Raw genomic sequence first — 23,444 nt, 5'->3', positions numbered from 1 at the left:
AAATAAAAATAACTTGAAACATAATTTTAGATATAAAATTCTAATAATTATTTATTATTTAATGTTGATCCATGTTTCAAATGGTTAAAGGAATACTTCACTCACAAAATGACCATTTGTAAATCAGAAAGTCATGCGGTTGTACCTTGAACTTGTTGCTTTGCNTTTTCTGTGGAGGCATGCAGGTAAAACAACAGGTCCAAGATAAAACAAAATAGCAACATGGTTTATGCATGGTTATTTAAAAAGAATATTTTATGTTGATCCATGTTTCAAATGGTTAAAGGAATACTTCACTCACAAAATGACCATTTGTAAATCAGAAAGTCATGCTGTTGTACCTTGAACTTGTTGTTTTACCTGCATGCCTCCACAGAAAACTTATATTATGATTGATTAGCAACCATGTTTATTTATTAATTTTATTTTTATTTATCCTTTATTTAGCCAGGAAAATACCATTGAGATAAAAGATCTATTTTTCCAGAGAATTTTGGTTGAGAAGGCAGCACGATCAGCATAATCAGTTACAAACACAAAAAGTAAAACACAAAAGTAGTGAAGGCAGAGGGGTATACCAGCCATACCAGCAACATCCATACACGTTCCACCTGGGTCAAGGACTATATAAAGCAGCAACATGTTTCCTTCAAGGAATTTTTAAAAGACTTTTTAAAAAGCTCAAGGAAGGGAGTTCTTCTAAGGTAACAACATATTTAAGCTTATTCCATGCCCAGGGTGCATATGAAGTTAAAATAGTTTTACCAAGATCTGTGGACACCCTGGGGACATTTAAAAGAAGACGCTTTGTCTAACAACAGCAAACCTATATCGAAACATCCGTTCACAAACTCTCACAGTCCCCTGCAGTATAACCTGAGTCTCATTTATTCAGTGTTAGGCTCAGTTCTTCCCAAACACATGCATTTTCTCTAAAACCTTGCTTTTTAAAACTAAACTGAGAGTGAAACTTAGCTTCACTTTCTTCAAAGCCAGACTCGAAGACTGAGGTTGTTTAGGGACACTAACCCAACTAGGAGTTATTTGTGAACAGATGATTTGATAGTTCTCCAATTAATCATAAATTAATATGCTTGCCTTTTTCCATGGAAAAAAGAGGGGGGAAAAAGAATCGTAGTTATGTTTTAAACTTTTTACAAACTGAAAAAAATGCCTGAGTGCATTATTGTAATGTTTTGTGTGAACATGACCAACAATAAGTAACAATGACCATATATAAAACTATTATTTATATTTATATATTGTGGAGCCCTGATATAGAGAGCATCAAATGATCAACATAAATTCTCTTTGCAAGGATGCAATGTGTTCCCCAGGTTATCAGTGTTATAGTATTTCCTTATGACGACTTCCAGCTGCCCCCAAATAAATTGACTAATTTAGAAAAGTGGAAGAGGAACTCCTATTAAACAAAAGCAGTAAAAGACTGCATTTTAAGTACACAGAGGCCTTTTAAAAAACAGTTTTAAGACAAATTCCAACACAAGCCACATAATTGTACTTCAACACTTATTGACCCAGATCTTGATCTCTATTAACTCTCACTCTCTGACTGTGCTGTGTGTGTGTGTGTGTGTGTGTGTGTGTGTGCAGCAGAGCCGTCACTGCGGGACCGTGAGGACCAGTTTGGCCGGACCCCTTTGATGTACTGTGTGCTGGCCGACCGCCTGGATTGCGCAGAGATTCTGTTGAAGGCCGGCGCATCGGTCAACAAGACGGACCACAGCCAGCGGACCGCTCTGCACCTTGCCGCACAGAAGGTGCCACAAATATACACATAGACATACGCACAAATGCTGCACATATTTAAGCTCTTTTTATGGCATAAAGTTGACGATGTGGATGTGGTGTTTATAAATTTGGAATGAATATGAAGACAAAATGTGATCTCATAGAGGTTTAATGGCAAAAAAAGCTTTGACAGTCCATAAGCTGCAGTGGGAAGCCAGTGCCCCCTAGTGGCTGTAGTTATAGCTTTAGGGCTTATGGGGGGGAGTGGAGGGGGGTGTCAACTGATTTATAGTCCCACCACATTGGCATTATAGCCAGGAGTTTCACTTACACACATTCTTAGAAATAAAGAATTATTCTGCATGAAGAAAATCTTGTTTCACAGCATTTTGGACGGTAAAATTCTGAAAGAAGAGCTGCATAATGTTCTTATCCCTGCAGTCTAGACTGAGAAACAGTCAGAAGAGACAAGATAATAATGAGACGGGGTGTTCGGTTCTCTCTCGAGGGATGGAGAAGGGGAACAGTGGGATGTGGTGCTAATTATATCGCTTTACAACTCATTTATTTATTGGTGGCGTCTTTTATGGGAGTGTACTGATACAGGATCATCATATCACTGAAGAGAGAGGGGAGGTAATAGGTTATTGGGCTCTGTCACATAGCTGGAGAAAGTGTGTGTGTGTGTGTGTGTGTGTGTGTGTGTATTGGGGGATGCTAGTGATGGGAAGCCCTGTCTCTTTGACATCTGATCAATAAATGGCTGAGACAGGAAGAGAGGCCAGGGATTACCGATCTAATTGGACTGAGAATAGGGAGGATGGCAACACATACACACACACACACACACACACACACACACACACACACACACTCACACTCTCACAGTCTAGATGCATACTCACACACAAGATAGATCCGTCAGATTGTGGCATTGTGGTTGCAGGATGGCAAATATACAAAACACACTGACATGTGGACATGGTCATGCCCGTGTGGACACACACACACACCTTGCCGTCCGCTGACAGTTGTTGCGCAATACATGACCGGAAGGCTCGGTGGTGAGAGACCGAAACTGAGGATGATGATGATGATGAGGATGTAGAAGGGACGACAGGCAGAGTTTACTGTTTAACAGCTCATCACAGACGCTGAACTGAGAGGCAGGAGGAGCGAACAAAGATGGATGACCTGAAGATTGAACCAGACACAGCTAAAAGCCTGGGGAGTGTGTGTGTTTGTGTGTGTGTGTGTGTGTGTGTGTGTGTGTGTGTGTGTGTGTGTGTGTGTGTGTGTGTGTGTGTGTGTGTGTGTGTGAGGGAGAGAGAAAGAAAGAGAGAGAGATATCTGCTGGTTCATGACTAATATTGACAGGGTTCCCACAGTCATTAAAATCCTGCAAAAATGAGAAATTATAAAAACTGTTTTCCAGGCCTGGAAATGATTTGAAATCTATATAATGTTTTATGAAAAGTTTTGAAAATATGTTTTAAAAAATCCCAAAACATGTCTAAGGTTACATGAAAGACTTATCCGCAAATGCCTGAAAGTATGGATGGATTACTGAACCGGTCTACTACTGAGCACAGGCCTGAGGCCCAAAGTGTCACTGACTCAAAAAACCCACAAAAAGATAAGAAAAACCAAAAAGTGACACAAAACATCCAAAAAAGACGCAAATCTACCTTAAATAGACAAAAATGACCTCAATGAGAAATGAGATGACCTCAAAGAGACACAAAACTACCATAGGAGTTCACAAAATAACGACACAGGCTCCAGCACCCCTTGGCCTTCCCCTGCAAAATGTCACTCAAATTAACATGTACTGACCACCACAAAGTCTGTGTGTCTTGGTCCTATGTAGGAGAGGTGGTGGGGCCCTTTGCACATGTGCCCAAAGGCCTATTTTCTGATAATCCGCCCATGCTGGAAAGTGCGTGCTCAACATTGTATGACTTTCAAACAGCAAATATAACACATGGCTCAACTGAGAGGCTGACCCTACAAAGCTGGATGTGGGCTCTGCACCAAAATGAAGGTCGCGGCTCTGGTAAGGCATGTTAAAGGGAAAAAGCATCAAGACTGACACTAGAGACCAAAACTGCTTTTTGTACCAAGCTGTAAACAAATTTATTTCTGTTGTAAAGTCGAGCATTTTAACATGGGAGACTGTAGAGAAGCCCAGTAATGTGTCCTAAAACCCACAAAACAGTTAGCATTTCAGCACCTCCATTTCCCTCGTCTCAAAGTCAATGTTTTTTTTTTAATGTTTTTTTGTATCGAAGCCTGAGATAACGTCCGTGATCAACACAAACTGAAGAGACTTTTACGTTTTGCTCTGCAACAAACAAAAAATACAGCAGACCCACTCACAAACTTTTTATGCGTCTCAAAAAATACAGTTGCTAACACATGGCTAAATAAAACTACAGAACGTCATCACGCCGAACACGACTTTACAGTCTCATAGGGGTAACAACACGACTGTAGTGTGCTTCGTTTTAGCCTAACAATAGTTTTTTAATTCTGGTGATTGTATTAAAGCTTCAAAGATCCTGAGAGTGGTTTTCATTTATGAAGATTTTCTTGCTGAACATAAATGTGCAAGTATCATAATTGTTTGTTTACCACAGAGCTTTTTTCTACAATAATCCAAAATTCAATGGAAAAATTCCATAGGCTTTTTACAAGGGGACCAGCGCAATGTCAACGTCTGAATCAACCGAGGGAAAACGTCATCCCTGGAGCACTCTAATGGGACTAACTCTGTTTGCAGCCAGCCTCAAGTGGCCATTCAATGAACTGCAGCTTTTATCACATTGGCATTGTCTTCATTTTTCAGCCTCAAATGTTGCCACTTGGTAGAAACCCTGTATTAAGGTGAATTGGTGTTTTCTGAGCAAATTTTGCTTGTGTGTCGCAGGGTAATGGGCGCTTCCTGAAGCTGCTGCTGTCCCGGCGTGCTAACTGGCTACAGAAAGATTTAGAGGAGATGACCCCGCTACACCTGGCCACCCGACACCCCTCCCCGAAAGCCCTCGCCCTGCTGCTCAAACACATCGGACCTGGAGAGGTTGACACACAAGACAAGAACAAGGTACTAAATAACACACAAAAAAGTTGTCAGGAGGTTGTTTCGCCATGTTTCACTAGTAGTTCCACGAGCCCTCCTTCAATTATGACGTCGCATGGAGGCTACTTGGAGAGTGGAAAGAAAACGGGTGGGGGATTGAAACGAAATATACCTGTCCCCGTTGACTTTCAGCCCGACTATTACAGATCGACAGCCAGTTGCAGGATTAACGCTGTACTGCTTTTTATAAACAATCAGGAAGACATACAAATATACAAATATAAAGCAAATACCTGCCGACTCCTTTTTTTGAGCTCTCTGCGGATAAATGCAGTAAATCGGCAGTCATTTGGTAATAAGCTGCATCAGTTTCCAGTTTAAACATTTCTGAATGGGATCTATGTCATGATTATCAAAGCTATTATTTTTATGGGCTCATGATATCTTGCAAAACATAATTTTTTCCATGTTTTACAGATAATATTGGGAATACAGAAGTAAAACAATCAGAACAGGACAAAATACTTAAATATTAACTGCAATTAAATACATGTCTCACTAAAATATCAAGCAATGACATTTTCTACATGTAAAGCTACCTGAACAGACCTATAAAAAATATATGAAAAAGTTAAACTGAAAAGCGGCAGATAGTGATTATATATTTCTTTTAAATTTAGCAATTTATTCATTTTTTCCTTCTTCTGTGGTGAAACCGGAATTTTTTGAAAGGATTTTCCTGCAACAAATGCATAACTGCAATGCATTTTGGGTTATATACACCTCTAGAGTTGACCATTGTTTTTCACTCACTCCCTCAGCCCTCTAAGACTCGATTTTACCAAGTTCAGTTTTTGACACGATTGGTATTTGCCCCCTTAAGATGTGAAAGTGCCGAGGGGAGGTGAACGAAGTTTTGGAACTCAGTGTTTGTCTTCCTGATTTTCCTCAGTCAGAAGGTCTAGGCGTCTCACCAATAATCTGCACAGAGATAACTGACCGACTGACTGAAGATTGTGTGTTAGAAGCAGGAATTTGACGTCATACACTCATAAACCCAGAAATGCACACAAACACTGTCTCCTTTGTCTGTCGGAGCTGATGTGCATCTGACATCAGTAGTTAGTTTTGTAATAATCCAATATGCATCATCGTGTCAGATGACAGTGGTTTTCGGCAAATCTCAGAATAGCTCAGAAGCCGTCATGGCAACCTTATCTGGGTTACAATCTCAGCTCCCTGCTTGATCTTCAATATGAGCTTTGTGCAGCACATTGTCCTCATATTTAATATCAAAGTAAAGTAAAACGTAAATGGAGACATTAAACCTGATTTTACAACAGTCCCCTCTGTTTAAAACTCCAGTCATCATTTTTGGCTCTTCCTTTTCATCTTTTTTTCACTTTCTGTGTGTCCAGCAAACTGCCCTCCACTGGTCAGCGTTTTATAACCGACCTGAGCACGTCCGCCTCCTGATCAAGCACGACTCCAACATTGGCATCCCAGACAGCGAGGGCAAGATCCCTCTGCACTGGGCAGCGCACAGTCAGGAGCCCAGCGCCACACAAACTGTCCGCTGTATACTGGTACACACTATGTTGCACACACACACACACACACACACACACACACACTCAAGTGAATCATCATCCTTTATCATCACCACCTGTCAGCCTGCATGTCTGTTTCTCTTCTGTGGTTGTCTTGTGTTTCTGTTAAAGGAAGCGGCTCCGACTGAGTCCCTGTTAAACTGGCAGGACTACGAGGGGCGGACACCACTGCACTTTGCTGTCGCCGACGGTAACGAGGCAGTAGTAGAGGTGCTGACGTCTTACGAGGGCTGTAATGTGACAGCTTATGATAACCTCTTCAGGACGCCGCTGCACTGGGCCGCTCTGCTCGGTGAGTGAACGCACGGCCTGGATGTGACCCCACATCAAGCCGAGTGACAGTGACACACTGACACAAAGGATGTCATGTGGAAATCATGACCAATTTCCCCAAAACACAATTCTAATTAGACAAATTTTTACACTGGTCAGCTGAGTTAAGCCAAAATGGACCAGTCATTACCCGCATACTTGTAGCCACGCCTGCAGCGTGTCTCAAGGGAGGGTAATGTTTGTCTGTCTGTTGGTCCATCACTTGGTCGAGACGGAAATATCCCAACAGCTATCAGATGAACTGTAGAGCTGCGACTGACTTTTTTTTTTATTCAGCTGATTATTATTTTCCGATAAATCTATTTATTATAGAATAAAGATGTGAGCATATTGAATTATTTTATAACATCTTATAGTTGAGTGTTGTAAGTGTATGTAACCTTTTTTTATTGTAACTACATGTATGTATATACTGTATATACTATATGTTCATATATGAATATGTATATATACTGTATACACTATGTGTATATATGTTTGTATATACTGTATGTTCATATATGTATATGTGTATATGCTGTAAATACTAGGTTTGTATATATGTATGTATACTATATGTATACTATACTATATATGTATATATACTATATGTATCTGTATGCTGTCTATGTAATCTTAATGTAACACAGTGTGACATTTACCTCTTTGTCTTCTTTTTACCACAACTCTTACTGTATGTACATTATTGTGTGAATAATGTACATTATTGCAGTATAAATATAGTTTAAAAAAACTCTACCTCTCTAAACCTGTTTTTTTAGCACCTCACAAAGAGTAACACAGTGCTTGGTTATCGTGTAAACGGTGACAGTTAACTTATGTTGACTTGAGGTGGTATTATTTTTGCTTTTCTGTTAACAGCTTTGTAAAGTAAACTGAAAAAAAATATATAAGGTGCCTTTGTAAGAGAGCATAGCTGAATAGAGCAGTTATCTCAGGTTTTTTTTTGTCATTGTTTGTCACCAACACTTCCCACTAGTGTAAACATGTGTTTTTCAGGTCATGCCAGAATCGTCCACCTGCTGTTGGAGAGAAACACATCAGGCACTATTCCCTCTGACAGCCAGGGAGCAACGCCGCTGCACTACGGTGCTCAGAGCAACAACGCTGTGAGTGTTACACACAAAGTTGGGAAACCCGCTGAGTCAGCGTCATGCACCCTTATGCAAAATAGTTGTTGATGATGAGATACAGTTGTCCCATCCTGTTTGTTCACTGTCCTAATGTCTTTCTGCCTGTAGGAGACAGTGGGTGTGTTTCTGTCCCACCCCTCTGTGAAGGATGAACCTGATCTGGAGGGGAGGACAGCATTTATGTGGGCCGCCGGAAAGGGCAGTGATGATGTCATCCGCACCATGCTGGCCCTCACTCCTCACATTGACATCAACATGGCCGACAAGTACGGAGGCACCGGTGAGCATCTGAGGAACGAGAGGAATTGATGCTTCTCTTAACCACTTTCACCCACTCTACCCAACATAAACGCCATGGCCATTATATTGTACACAAACACGTACACACACACACGTTTATCTTGCGTTTGTTTTTGTGCCTCCACACCGGCGAAAGGCGTGGCCGGAAGCATTATTTTTTTGTTTGTTCGTTCATCCCATTCTCATGATCACATTATCTCATTATATCATCATAGGAATTCCTTCTAATTTGGCACAAACGTGCACTTGGAAATTATCTTTCAAATTTGGCACAAACGTGCACTTGGACTCAGCACTGATTAGAAGTGATTCGATTTTAGTGATCAAAGGTCAAGGTCAGTGTGACCGTGGATTTGTCTAATTCTGGTGATGCAATATCTCAAGAGCACTTGGAGGGAGTTTCTTCAAATTTGTCACAAATGTCCAATTGAACTAAGAATTAACTGATTAGAATTTGATTGTTTAAAGTCAAAGGTCAAGGTCACTTTGACATCACAAAACATGTTTTTGGCTATAACTCAAGAATTCAAATGCTAATTATGGCAAAATTTTACAATGTCTAATAAGATATAATGATAATAGGATAATATTTCATCTAAAAAAGGTGAAAGGTCAACTTCACAGTGACATTGTAATGTTTTGCAAAACCACTTTTCTGGTCCACCCTGAAACTGTGCTGGTTGTAGAGATCGTCTGTACTGCATTAAGGTGTTGGGAAGCATCCACATTTTCACAGACATGGTTCAAACTGTAAGTGTCACTTGACAGGTGCACGGAGGCATGCGACCACGAGGTGGTAGTTCTAGTTTCACAGTCTGGCCTGCTGCTTGTTTTAGGCCAGGGCTGATGATGTCACATGGGATTCCCCAAGGTAGAGACCGCGAGACTGAGGAGGAGAGGGAAGTGATACTGTCAGCAAAATTTGTGTGAGCCCATTGAATAGACTCCCACCCACTGCCAGCACTGTCCTCTGAAACACACACACACACACACACACACACACACACACACACACACACAGACACACACAGACATGCACACATGACTTACTGCCATGCTGTGACCCCAGGGTTGTTTGGATGTATAATCTCCATGGTGATAGCTCCTCTGCTCAGCCAGGCAGTCATTGTTTATGCATGCATAACATGCAATGGTTGAGTCATGCTAATGAGATGGTGTGAAGGGCAGTGGAGGTGACCGGTGCCCAGATCACTTCCATGTACTTGACTCTAGTCTGGTCTGTCTGGGGACTGGAGGGAGGGGGAGCCACCAGGACGCTTAAGTGCATCACTCCTCATTAAATGTGTTTGTTTAACCCGTCATTGACCAGGCTTTAGCCACAGCCCCGAGAGGAGCTGCAGCAGACGGGAAGAATGAACAAAGAGGCAGACAAGGAAGGAGCAGTTGTCCTGGGGGTGTTTACTGTCCAGTTAGATCCAGTATCTTTTTTTATTTATGTGTCTGTGCATGTGTGGGTGTTCACACAGCTCTCCATGCGGCCTCGCTGTCAGGCCATGTGAGCACAGTGAAGCTGCTGTTGGAGAGGGGAGCGATGGTCGACTCTCTGGATGTGATGAAACACACGCCGCTGTTTCGGGCTTGTGAGATGGGACACAGAGAGATGTCATACTCACACTCATCAAAGGTTGGTGTAACTGGTACACAAATGCAAGCATCCTATTAAGTACACAGTTTCATGTTCTGTACCACTGTTGTGAGTATTCATCTCTACTATACTGCTCCAGAGTCATAAAATCAGTACTGAAGTCCATGATGTCAAAGATGATCTCATTTTTGCACACTATATGTCTTTCAAGCTGTTGTGGTAAGTTCAATTAAAATAACTTTTTGTCATATTTACTGAAACTGTGACTATATCAACACAGTAGTACATCAAAAAAAATAATTCATGAGAAAAATATCGTATTCCTCTGTCCCGTCGAAGTGCCTCCAATGGCATTAACGCATGAGACCAGACCATCTGTGGTGTTTCTAAAGTCCCAGAACACATTAAACCAATATCAAAGAGCAAACAACAACGAAGGCTGACTGCTGCGTCACTTTACATCACCTGTCCTGGCCAAAAATGCTCAGGAACACAATTCAAAGACTACAACTGATGGCCAACCAGCATGCATGTCCTGCGTGTGAGGAAGTTACTCTCAATGCCAGCAGACGGCAGTCGTCTGTAATCGTCATTCAAAAACACAAAGTGAAAAAACAAAGCGTATTGATCATGCAGCAGTAAACAGCAACACAGGTTGTCCATCCATCCATCCATCGTCGTCAGCTTATCCGAGGCCAGGCCGCCAGGGCAGCAGGCTGAGCAAAGCACTCCAGACGTCCATCTCCCAAGCAACGCTCTCCAGCTCCTCCTGGGTAGACCCCAAGGCTGTAAGTCTCTACTGTGCCTGCCTTTTGGTCCAGTAAATCCAGGTATTTTATACCCGGGAAAAGAGCTTTTTTTTGCCTTATGCGTCGATAAGCAGCTTTCATAGGAATGAACTGGGCCACAACCCTATGGCTGTATTCACACTTTCTATTATACATCCATGTATTAGAGGCAATAAAATTGACATGATTTTTTCACAGATTATCTGCCTCATGTAGTACTGTGTGGATGTTGTGACAATTTCAGCAAATATGACAGAAACTTACTTTCCTAAAATGTATCAACAGCAGCTTTAAGAGTGTCATCACAACTAAATGGACAACAGTCAAAATCAGCCAAGTTGGCTAAAGTGGCACATTAACAGAAATGTTTACTGTTGTGCACACTCTCTGCAATCCTAAACTTCCAATATTAAGGTTCTGCACGTGTGGACCTGGTAGACGTGGATGGTCACACCGCTCTGCACTGGGCAGCTCTGGGAGGAAATGCCGAGGTCTGCCAGATATTGATGGAGAATGGGATTAGTCCGAATGTGCAGGTATGAATGCACACACTGAAAACATACAAAAGAAAATACCTAATGATTTTTGAATCCCTGTTTGATACTCATTAATAACATTTACATCTTAAATAGGGAAGTTTGTTTACTGGGCTGTGCAACTCTAGCTTTCAATCCACATCATCGTTTATTGCACAAGAAGATCTCCAGTTTTGCAAAAGCAAACATGATATAACAGCAGTCTGTTGTAACAAACCAGAGAGTTCATCTCGAATCAATTTAGTCAGCATCCATCTGTTGCACTTTTCCATCTGTATACTCCCACAAATGACGGCAATATCGCACACTGGAGGGCTTTCTGTCCACAAAACAAGGATTGCAGATTTGCCTCCCTTTAATTACGACAAAAATCAGTTAGACGTCTGAAGTGGCATGATGAGTATTAATCAGAGGATAAATCTGGAAATTAAATCTTCTTCTGCACTGCTTTATGAACAGTTTGTGTAAGTTCTCAGCAGCTGACTGTGTAACGTTTGGCTTCTCCTGAGCAGGATCAGGCAGGACGGACTCCTCTGCAGTGTGCTGCTTATGGCGGCTACATCACCTGCATGGCTGTTCTCATGGAGAACAACGCCGATCCAAACATTCAGGACAAGGAGGTGAAAATCCAAAAACACATCTCAGTCTACTTGCTAGCAAAGTCAACCTGGAAATGTTGAGTACTCCAAAGTTTTATGTTTATATGTACAGTATAGGTCCCCAACATTAAGAAACTGCAGGATGCTAACTTGCATCTGTTGGGCAATTTGCATAATGTGTTGAAAAGAACAACTGTTTCAGGACTGGTGTGTCCCACTTGTTGAAAATTACTTTATTATACTTCCTTTGCCACGGTACCTGCCTTTCTTCTTAACATTTACCAATTGTGCATCAGTGGACCAATAGTGATGGTCTGTGAATTCAAATGTAGACTTCCTGCAATATTCTGTTCATGTGTTTATAAATATTGTACAGTTTATAACTGATTTAAAGTTATTTCACTTATTTCAAAAACACGAAATAGAAAGAGTTAGTCTAATCCAGCCTTTACAGTGTCCTCTAAAACATCTAAATCAAATTAAAATTAATCAAAATCAGCCCAACTGCAGTTAAAATATGCAGACTTCCAGTTTTAAAAAATCCATTTTGAATTTTAAAAATATTACAAATGGATTCAGCATCCTCAATAACCCCAAAACCACCCAGATAATGTCCAAATTGGCCAAGCACCTGCTAAAGTACTGTCTATGTATTATGCAAATGTGTGCACATTATGCAGATTTTGCAAATTGCCCAACATATGCAAGATGGCATCCAGCTGTTTCTTAATGTTGGGGACCCTGCTATACATTTTTTAACATAAAACTTTGGGATACTCAACATTTCCAGGTTCACAATCAGGCTCTATAGGCTGACAAATCTGTCCATGATATGCTGAACTTTTGGACACATCTGTAGTTTGAATGGGTGCTCTTTGTACGGGTGCACAGGGGCGGACTGCACTCCACTGGTCATGCAACAACGGCTACCTGGATGCTGTAAAATTGCTGCTGGGCTACAACGCCTTTCCCAATCACATGGAGCACACTGAGGAGAGGTGAGGACTGCCTAGAGGGAGGAACCGGAAGGTGAAAAGAGCTGATATATGAATGACAGGTGTTTGTGTCATGCAGGTACACCCCTCTGGACTACGCCCTGCTGGGGGGGCACAGCGAGGTGACTCAGTTCATGCTGGAGCATGGCGCTCTGTCTATAGCAGCCATCCAGGATATCGCCGCCGCCTCCATTCAGGCTGTCTACAAGGGCTACACCGTCCGCAAGGCCTTCAGGGAGAGAAAGCAGCTCCTTATGAGGCACGAACAGCTGCGCAAGGATGCAGCCAAGTAAGAGATGAGCACACACATATATACGCACTTCTATATTTGTGTGCTCACAGAGCCACACATCTACAGGAGGCCTTCATTTCTATCACTTCATGATGGTCATAATTGTTGTATAACGTCCTTTTTGTCACACAATGCCGTTTGTGTTCATCACTCGCTCCTGTGTTTCTGTCTCCACTATCTGTCTCTGTCTTCGTCTCGCCCATATAGGAACAGTCACACTCTCTCCATATCTATCTTTCTCTCTGTCATCCCTGCACACACATACGTCTTCCCCCTGTCTCTCTGCTCTGGCTTGTTCTCCTTTTGTCATTTGCACACCAGTCTCACCTTTATTCTGTCTCACACGATGCGTTTGGGGCTACATTGACGTCAGCTTTTTTTGTTATTTCAAACAGGAAGTTTTGCTGAGATAAAAGTATTTTATGAGATTTTTTAAAAATATATATAAAGTACTAAATCTTGCCTTCTTAACATATTTTATTCCTGATTAATAATGAAGCTGAGACTAAAGTAGTACCGAGTAGTGTGCAGCCTCGAAGCTTTATTCATAATGCTGACATTTGAATTCTAAAAAAATATTTGAATGCTGCACTTTTTTTTTTGTCTATTCATTGTTCAAGGTTCTCACATTCAGAGCATTAATAAAGCAGCAAACAGCTATTTGCATGTAAAAATCTAGATCTAACTGCCGTTCTTTGTTCAGGAAACGAGAAGAGGAACAGCGGAGGAGAGAGGCAGTGCAGAGAGTCTCTGTGGTCACTGCAGAGAAACGGAGGGCTCCCTTCAGTGAGAACAGAGCAGGAAAAGCTCTCCCTGGTGAACATTATAGAAGACCTAACTATAAATGACTCAGGCGTGGAAACAAAGAAATTATCCAAAGCTGAACGCACAAAGAGCAAAGAGGAGAGACTCAAAGGTACACAAGCAGAAATTCTTAAAGTTGCTCTGATGGAACGTGCAGTTTGAATTGATAGTAGCTTCCCAGTTAGGATGTTTGTTAGTATTAGAGGCTAAAATAAAAGTTTGACCGAGAGGTTTGAAAACAGCTTATGGGAATTACTTTAAATTTGGCGCAAACGTTTAAGAAGTCTCAAGGAAGAACCAATTAGAAGGACAAAGGTCAAGTTCAAGGTGACTTTACATTCGTCTCATTCCAGTGACAGCAATATCTCAAGAACATCTTAGGGAAATTTCTTCAGATTTTGGCGCAAACAACCACTCAGACTCAACAATGAACTTGGTGGCCAAAAATCAAAGTCACTGTGAAACAACAACGAAAACAATGAAATGATTAGATTTTGGTGGTCAAAGATCAAGGTCCCTGTGATCTTGTATCCGTTTCATTCTCTTAAATGCGATGTTGCAAGAAGGCCTCATGGAAATGTATTCAAATTTGGCACAAACATCCACTTGGATTTAACACTGAACTGATTAGATTTTGAAGGTCAAATATCAAGGTGTCTATTACCTTCCCTCCATCTCATTCTTGTAAAAGCAATATCTCAGTCCCTAAATTTTAGGCACAAAGGTCCACCTCAGGTCAAGGATGAACTAATTAAAAATTAGTTGGTCAAATGTCAAAAAACATGTTTTCGGCCATAACTCAAGAATTCATGTGTAAATTCTGACAAAGTCTCACACAAATGTCTAATAGGATATAATAATAAATAATAATAATAATAATATAATAATAATAATATAATAATTAAGTGGTTACATTTCATGTCTAAAAGGTCAAAGGTCAACTTTGACATCACAATGTTCAACAAAAACACTTTTCTGGCCACTACTCAGCATCATAACTTAGGGACAGAATGAGAGACATTTCGCCACTTTTGAATTATAAGAGCTTCAAAGTCAGTATAACTTTGCTGATTGTATAAATCTTCTGTGCTGCCGGGTTAAAACATTTTGCACAAAACCTCTTGTATTTTTTTTTGCTCTCGGCAGCCCACAAGAGCAGATCCTCCAGAAGAAGTAAAGCACCTGAACCAAATGAGCTTCCTGATGCTTCGAACCTCCCCAGTCATGTGACCGGTGACACTGTGCCTGGTGCTCCGCAGACCACCAGGCTGAAGGAACTTCTCTCTCCTGCCTCCTGCAGCCAGCCACCCAGTCTCAAACCCAGACCGCCCTCCATGCCCAAAGTCAGGGAACGACCCTCCTCAAACACATGCGCCCCCACAGGCGTCACAGCGATAGACCAAACTGACACTGTCACCAGAGAATGCGGCTCTCACAAAAAGAGAGACACTCACTTGACTTTGCAGACTGTCCCCGGCAAGACTGATGCTCACAACGCTCCACAAAAAGCACAGAAACCACAAGGAGCAGACCTCAGAAAGGACCGCCACCAAAGACCAAACTCCCTCATCAGGAAGCAGTTCATCTTTAGACCACAAAAGCCCCTCGAGAAAGACTCTGTCTGCCACACATGCACCCATCTCCACACGCATGCACGGGGAGCACCACAAAAGAGCAGCGCAGGAGGAGAAACGAGGCTGCACGCATCATCCAGCGAGCTTGGCGAAGGTGAGTTCACGCTCGTTCCTGGAGGGTTGTTCAGAGGTGAGGCCTCTCTGCTGCGGGGGACTGGCACTGCCATGTGGTGCCCACATGTGCCCTCTCCCACATACATGCCAACGCCGTTCCCATCTCTCCTGTAACCCCCCCCCATGTTCGGTCTGGATGCCATCAACACTTGAGCAGCAGGGGGGAGAGCGTGGGAGATGGGTGAGACAAGAAGGCAGGGGGACAGACGGGCTATAATCTAGAGCTTTCATACTGGTTTAACAAGAGGCTAAAAGTTCAGCCGTGCTGCTCTAATAGCTACCAGCAGCCTCGCTTTGCTTTTCTCTCCCTCTTACACACACTGCGTTTCTCTTTAGAGGCTGCCAGTCCGCCACAGGAGGCCCTCTGTTTCCATTCAGCTTCACAATTATATTCTGTATGTGCTGCCTATTAACTGCCTTGAATAAACTATGTTTACTTTGTTTATGCTTGGTGAGTATTAGTGTGAGGACTTGCCAGCTTTTAGACCTTTGAACACAGTCTGAATTGTTTTTATTGCCGGCTGTGTATGTCCTTGCATGGATGTGCGTCTGCAGGTTCCACGCACGCAGACGGAGAGAGATACCGGTCCGCGAGGAGGCGGCGCCAAGTGATTCACACCACGCCCACACCAGGAAGAAGACGGAGCTCCGAGCTCAACCCACCAAACTGTTGGCGAGTAAGAGCTCAGTGCTGCAGAGCATCTATGGTGAGATCATCGCTTTTTAGCCTCGCACACACTCAGCACCGAAAAAGGATGTCACAGATTCAACATGGGTCACATATACAGTTCATTATATATATAATATATTGTTGAGCGGAGCAGTTACAGACCCTAAACAGTGCCTGAGAGCGATGCTGCATTTGTATTGTCTGGTAGTGTAATAGTGTATTAATCAAGGTGATGGCATGCTGTTTGTAAATGGAGAAGACATTATGCTAGAACAGTGCGTCACTGTTTCCATCAGCAAATTCGCAGGTCAGAATTGAACAAATGTGAACTCAGAGCTGTGAGTCCCACAGAGTCAGCCGCAGCTCTCATCTCTTCATCTACACGCACACTAAGATTTCACTTTTATTCCCAATATGACAATATTATTATATTTGATATGGTTTATGTAAACAGAATATTCCCATTTAGATATTCCAAATAAGGCCTTTTCCAGAATTTGGCATTTTGCGTTTAAGACATGTGGGATGTTCCGGTATTATTCAGTTTTTAATAGCATTATTTGGTATTAAATGTATATAATGCATTTTGAAATATGCATCTTAACTGGGCTTATCACTGCAGTTAACGATGCATGGCCTCTTGAAGTTTGCATGGCTGTGGTAGAGATGCACGCCCAAAAGAAAGGCCCACATTTATGATAATCAGAAACATACCTTTATTTAAACATTATAAATGCTTCAATATAAAATTGAATATTGAATATAAATATTTGACTGCAAGTTGAGTGTTTTTTTTTTTTTTATTATTATGGACAACTATAATTAAAAATAAATAAATAAATAAAATGACTTGATCCGACTATTAAGTGCATCCTATGTAGCCAAATCTTAAAAAAGCTAATTCCTCTGTACAACAGAGCTTCATTGTTTTCTTAGGCTTTAACAATAAACTGATCTGGACTGATATATCAATTCAAAGATCAACAATCCAATATTATGGATGCAAAGTAAATCAATACATATCGTCATCTTTAAGATATGCCTTTATTTTGAAATTACCACGGCACGTCTGTGCCAACATTTCTATCCAGGCACACTTCCTTCCTAAAAATTTAAACAGTGCAGGTGGCCTTGCACCAGGCAGATAATGATAATCATATTGCAGGATCTAAATAAGCTTGAAACAGCCGCCCACAGATGCCATGATGGATATGAGAACTAGATACTCGCAGTATTTGGTTGTACTCACTGTTTTGTTGATGATCCAGGACTTTTTGGGTGTTGATTAATTTGTAGGATGTGTGGAGAGCTGCTAGTTGAGGCTGAACTAATTTGTCCAACTTTTGCGTCAAAACAAAATAAAAAAAATTACAAACATTCCTCCAAAATAAACAGGTCTTAACAAAAACAAAGTACAAATCAACGGGGCGATAAACATAATTATCAATAAAACTGAGATTTAATCAAACACACTGCAGCTGAAGACTGTCTCCTCTTTGGTATCTTCCCTGCTCGAGTAATTCAGCACACCTGCCTTCAGTGAAAGGATCCTGCGATGCAGGTCAGGTGATGCATTCAAGTGACTCAAAAAAAAAAGGGAAATTACAAGGGCTTGCTGTGGCTCTGTTGACTCTATTTATTGATATCATCTCATTGATCACAGGCCCCTGAACTGAATCAAATTGAATCGTATTGTGACAGACTTTGTGATATCAGCAAAGAATCAATATAACATTGTACTTGGACAAAACTTGTGATTTACACAGCGAGAGGGAACATGCTTCTTTGCGTACTCAAGTTTAATTTGAATTCCACTTTCACCATCCTGATGACATCCATGAAATAATCGCCAGTGCGCCAAAATTCACCGCTGAAATTGACTTCCAATACAACAAGTTCACCATTTACTCCTATCTGTCTTTTTTTTTAAATAATACTTCGTATTTTTGACCTATTTATTAAGATCAGCGTGAACAAATGTTCTTTGAGCTGAATGCCACAGGCAGCCCAAGGACCTCACAAAGTAGTCCGTTACTGAAAAACTGTTTTTTACGATCCATGACACGATCAACTTCAAACAAGCAGGAACATTGTTCTGTGGCACTGCGATTAAGTAATTCTGGATAACATTTTACACATCAAACTCTTTAGCAAACAGATGTGTGTGGTGACTGAGTGGATAAAGTAGACGCCCCATGAATGAAAACAGTGTCCTTGCCGCAGTGGCCGTGGGTTTGATTCCTGCTTGTGGCCCTTTCCTGCATGACATCCCCTCTCTCTCTCCCCCTTTCACACTATTGATCTGTCCCATCTAATAATCTTAAACTCTTTGCAAAACACTATTCAATCTATTAACTCTGCTTATGGAAGCCCTGTGAGAGTTTGCATTGGTCTATAGCAGTTCTCTTAATACACCTGACATTTTACTGATAATTTAGGTGTCTGTTTGGGACCAGTAAGGATTCAAAATTATCATTTTTTAGGCCCTAGTGAGGATTGAACTCACGACCCCTGGTTTACAAGACCAGTGCTCTAACCACTGAGCTATAGAGCCCTTGATGTAGACATAATTATCAGCTCATGATTTTGAAGACAACACCTTGAACAACCATGGGCGTGAGCTCAGACTGGGTCGGCCAGTCACAGGAGTGTCCTGAGCTTTGTTACGCAGCAGCAGCTGACTGAAAGCAGAAACTAGTCACATGATCTGACGAGAAACAGCGTTCAGGTTGAGTCTCAGCTGCACCTAAACATTATTTTATTAAACAATATAAAGTAAAGTTTTACCTCCTCAGCAGAAACAAGCAGTATTGAGTTAGAGGCCACAGTCAGGAGGACACTGGAAAGCACAGGGATGAATGCACTGAGGCCTCAGATAGTTTCATACTATGCAGAGTGGAGGAGCCAGGGATTGAACCACTAACCTTTTGATTAAGGGTCAACCTGCTCTAGCTCCTGAGCTGAATTTCTTGCTATTTGTGTAACATCTCTTACCAAAGAAAGAAATCGCACCAATTTGAGTTCAAAGGTTAAAAATACGTGTCTGAAGACAGCACGAGAAAATGCTGTCGCCTCAAGTTTTAAAGGGTTAAAACGTAAAAACTGTCACATTGAGAAAAGAAGATGCTGGAAATCAGGATGGTAGTCATCGCGGTGTAAAACGGAACAGAAACCATCTTGTAGGGTCACTATTTACAACTACATTTCTTTTAAGGTTATTTCCCAACTTGCTTCTGATGAAAACGATTACACCAAACTTCCTTAAAGAAAAATGACATATTAACAATTCCTTATGCAAAACCACATAACTCCAGAAACGCATGATAAAAGAAGAAAAGAAGACGCTGGAAATCAGGATGGTAGTCATCGCGGTGTAAAACGGAACAGGAACCCGTGTAAATGTCTGTGATGCTTCAGTCCGCACACCCGGACAGTATCAGTCTGGTGTCCTGCGTGGACCCTCTGCCAGGGTTTCGCCCCACAGACAGGCCTGACCTTCATCACACATCACCAGGTGATGATGGGAGAATGGGCAGAAACCTCGCAGCGCCAAAACATACACGCCATCGCCGCTTACAGACAGACAGATAGACCTCCCCCTCCTCCCCCGGACGTGGTTCTCCCCTCCCCTTTCTCACCTCACCTCCCTCTCTCTGCCCCTCTCGCTCTCTGACAGTCCTGGCACTGTGAAAAGTTCAGAGCTGTCAGGGGGAATGTCAGACGACTGCGTAGAGCTATCAGCTGAACACACACAAACCCCGACACGGTGCCACACACATTACTGACACTCATTCTCACACTGCCTTTTTTTTTTAACAACAAGCAGACAGGCGTTTCACTCCAGACTGGGTCACACGGCCCCGTTAATTATCCTAAATCATTTTTCTACATTGCCTGTTTTTTAATCTAACATATATCACTAATATCTATTTATCTAGCTGTAGAAACACACATGGAAACCAGAGTGTATTTTTGCATCCCAAAACCAAAACTACGTGTCAAATAATTGCCGTGTGTGAGCTTGATTGATTTGTTAATTAAAAAAAAAATGACTTCTGCCCTGTAGTGTAAACACGCCATGTTAAAAGCACAATAAAGTTTAATTAGTTCTTTCCACTGAGCTTCTCCAAAACCACACAATTACACATAAACTACCTTCTGTGGAATCCCTGTGTGTCCTTACGCCTACCAAACACTACAAGACTTTAAAAAAACTAACAAGGCTAAAGTTCGACATCCAATCACATCTAAAGACAATGTGAGTTTTTTTGTCACACACTAACATTTTGCAAAGACTGGGGATCTTGTTTGGTCACTATTTACAACTCAGTTCTTTTGAGGTTTTCCCAACTTGCTTCTGATGAAAACGATTACGCCAAACTTCCTTAAAGAAAAATGACATATTAACAATTCCTTATGTGTCTGCAAAACCACATAACTCCAGAAATACATGATAAAAGGTGTCATATGATGACAGTATTCTTGTCAGTTTGGCATCAATATCCATAAAGAGACTGTATTTGTGTACAATTTTGGACTGTGTCTCCACCAGTCTCCACGTGTCAGCTGTGTTATTTCAGTGTGAGCAGACAGTGGAAATGAGAGACAAAGAGTTTCAAAAATTAAGATTTCTCACTAAAACGATTATTATTGGATCAGATAGGCTATAAATTCTGTGGTATGTGGCATCAGTTTTATAAAATATACTTGTCCCTATACAAATAAACATGAAATAAATAATGCACACTGAGTTAAACACAGACTTCACTCCACAACTCCTCACAACAATTTCTCCTCCATGTTTACAGTCTACCCAGTTTGCTGCTTCCTGTTTCGTGCTGCATAGAGCGCAGCTATTGGTTTTGGATGTTCATGTTATTAAACTTCACTATTTACATGAGCAAGGACTAAAAACTCGCAATAATATTAAACAGGTTTGATTTAGGGCATCCCCCACTTTCCTGACAACCCTCAGTTGACCTGTAAAAAAAAAAAAAAAAGTAAAACAACACATGCACCGTAAAATCCGCAGTCAGCCATGAGACAGTTGTTACACAAAAAGATCCTTCATAAAAGAAGGTAACATGTTTTTTTTAATAAAAATGTTCAATTTTTTATCTGCTGCCATCATCTGAGCGCACCCAAGAGGCTAAACAGACCGCACCCAAAGAGCACCTGAGCGAACACTGTCCCTTTATTTCTAGAGCCGTCTGCTATAACCTTCTAACATCGCAGCTCCAGTTAAACTGTGTCATACCCATAGTCCCCCTGGAGTCAAAGAGCGTGTCCCAGCCTTCTTTAAATAGCCTTGGAGAAATGGAGGAGCGAGAGGTGGATCTGACTGAGAGTTTGAGGACACTCCAGACAGACAGCCTGTCACTCATAGTGGCCTGTCCTTAATTATGTGTCATTTTAAACCTTAATAAAATGTAAATGGGTGTTTAGATTTGTCATGAATGTTGAAATTTGCTGTAGAGACCAAAATCATTTTTTCGTATCAGGCTGTAAACATTATTTCTGCTGTAAAGTTGGGCATTTTAACATGTAGGTTTATGGGGATTGTCTATGGACTGTTAAAAAATGGACGTAGCTACTGTGACAGCACCTATTTGTTTGTGGATTCACGTTTTGTAAACCCCAAATTCAGCATTTTGCCCTTGCCATCTTTTTTTTTTTTTTTTGCAGCTATAAGTAACCATATTTGGGCGAGAGTGTGTCGCTGTAGAGGAGTGATAACTCTTATTTCCTCAATTTTTAAAAGGCTTTTGAAAGACTGATTTAAGACATTTTACGATCAATCAAGACCCCATTTTTAGATTAATGAATTTAATACCTTAAGGCTTTTTATGCATCTGCAGGAACATAACCCTCATATAGTTGAAAATTAGCTACAGAAACCAAAACCACTTTTGTACCCGGCTGTGAGCATGTTTCTTTTATGCTGTAAAGTTGGGCATTTCAACACGTGTGTCTATTGAAATTGTCTTGCTTTTGGAGCCTCAAGTGGACATTTGAGGTCCTGCAGACTTTGGCACTTTCTTGTTGGTTTCACTTTTCTGCCTCACAGGAAGCCAGTTAGTGATCACCAATAATATTAAGGCCCTAGTGAGGATTGAACTCACGACCCCTGGTTTACAAGACCAGTGCTCTAACCACTGAGCTATAGAGCCCTTGTTGACAGTCTTAGTCTCAGATGAGATTATCAAGACTACACCTTGAACAACCACAGGCGTGACCTCACTACATGAACCAGTTACAGGAATGTCCTGAGCTTTGTTATTCAGCACCAGCTGACTGAAAGTGAAACTGTTCACATGATGCAGATCAACCAATAAATGTGTCTTTAACATCCTTCAGGAAACTCTATGGCGAGACGAGGGCGTTCACTTCGGGGCTCCCAGTCCCAGCTGGTCCTGGACATGCCTCTGCGCACCCAGAGCCAGTGTAAGTGGACGCACAAACACGCAGCTTTTATAAAGTATAAGCGTCCGCTATACAAGGCCATGTTATGTTCTTATTCTCCAGTGAGCGGCATAGACTGTGTGCACCTGACTGACGCCGTGAATCAAGCCCGGCAGTACTCCTACCACCTGAGACCACAGAGCGCTGGACAGGGAACGAGAGGTCGTGGAAAACACTGAAGAGAGAGAGAGACACACACACACACACACTTCATATGTTCTTTGATGTTTTCTCAGCTGGCTGGCAGCCTCACCTCTATAGAATTACTTTACACATTGTTCGCTCAATGTGGAGAGCTTTCTAAAATTAAGCCATGTGACATCAGAGCCATGACCTCACAGGGTGGGGTTAAGTCTACAGAAAATGGTGTGTGTAAAAGATAACCTTTCATCCATTGTGGAAGAAACACATACACACGCCGTCTCCCTCGTTCTCTGTCGCTCTCGCACACACACTGAGATAACCTTTCCTCCTGTTGTGGAGAATGAGGCGGTCTATCAACAGCCGGTCATACAGATAGCCCACCTGCAGCCATGGACACACACACACACACACACACACACACACACACACACACAGAGTTACTCTTTACACAACAGTCTGGACTCTAAGTGCTTTCCCCCTCAAGAGAAAAATGCATATCTCAGCTATGCAGTATCTTTACTAAAACATGCATTTGCTAAAAATAACCCATTATGTATAATTTTAAATACACCTGAATTTATGTTCTTTTTATT

At 41.6% G+C, this 23,444-nt stretch overlaps 2 non-coding genes and 1 pseudogene across 2 annotated transcripts; 1 reads left to right on the top strand and 2 right to left on the bottom strand.

Moving 5' to 3' along the window:
- Positions 1-1,324: 1,324 nt before the first annotated feature.
- Positions 1,325-22,887, top strand: LOC121945438 (annotated as a pseudogene).
- trnat-ugu lies at positions 18,727-18,799 on the bottom strand. The gene has a single exon. It is a non-coding gene; the product is annotated as a tRNA-Thr (tRNA).
- On the bottom strand, positions 22,343-22,415 carry trnat-ugu. The gene has a single exon. It is a non-coding gene; the product is annotated as a tRNA-Thr (tRNA).
- Positions 22,888-23,444: the final 557 nt, after the last annotated feature.

This window comes from Plectropomus leopardus, chromosome 7 (assembly GCF_008729295.1).
Source record: "Plectropomus leopardus isolate mb chromosome 7, YSFRI_Pleo_2.0, whole genome shotgun sequence".
Classification (NCBI taxonomy): Eukaryota; Metazoa; Chordata; class Actinopteri; order Perciformes; family Serranidae; genus Plectropomus; species Plectropomus leopardus.
Note: the sequence above shows the minus strand (reverse complement) of the source record. Positions and strands in the feature narration are given on the sequence as shown.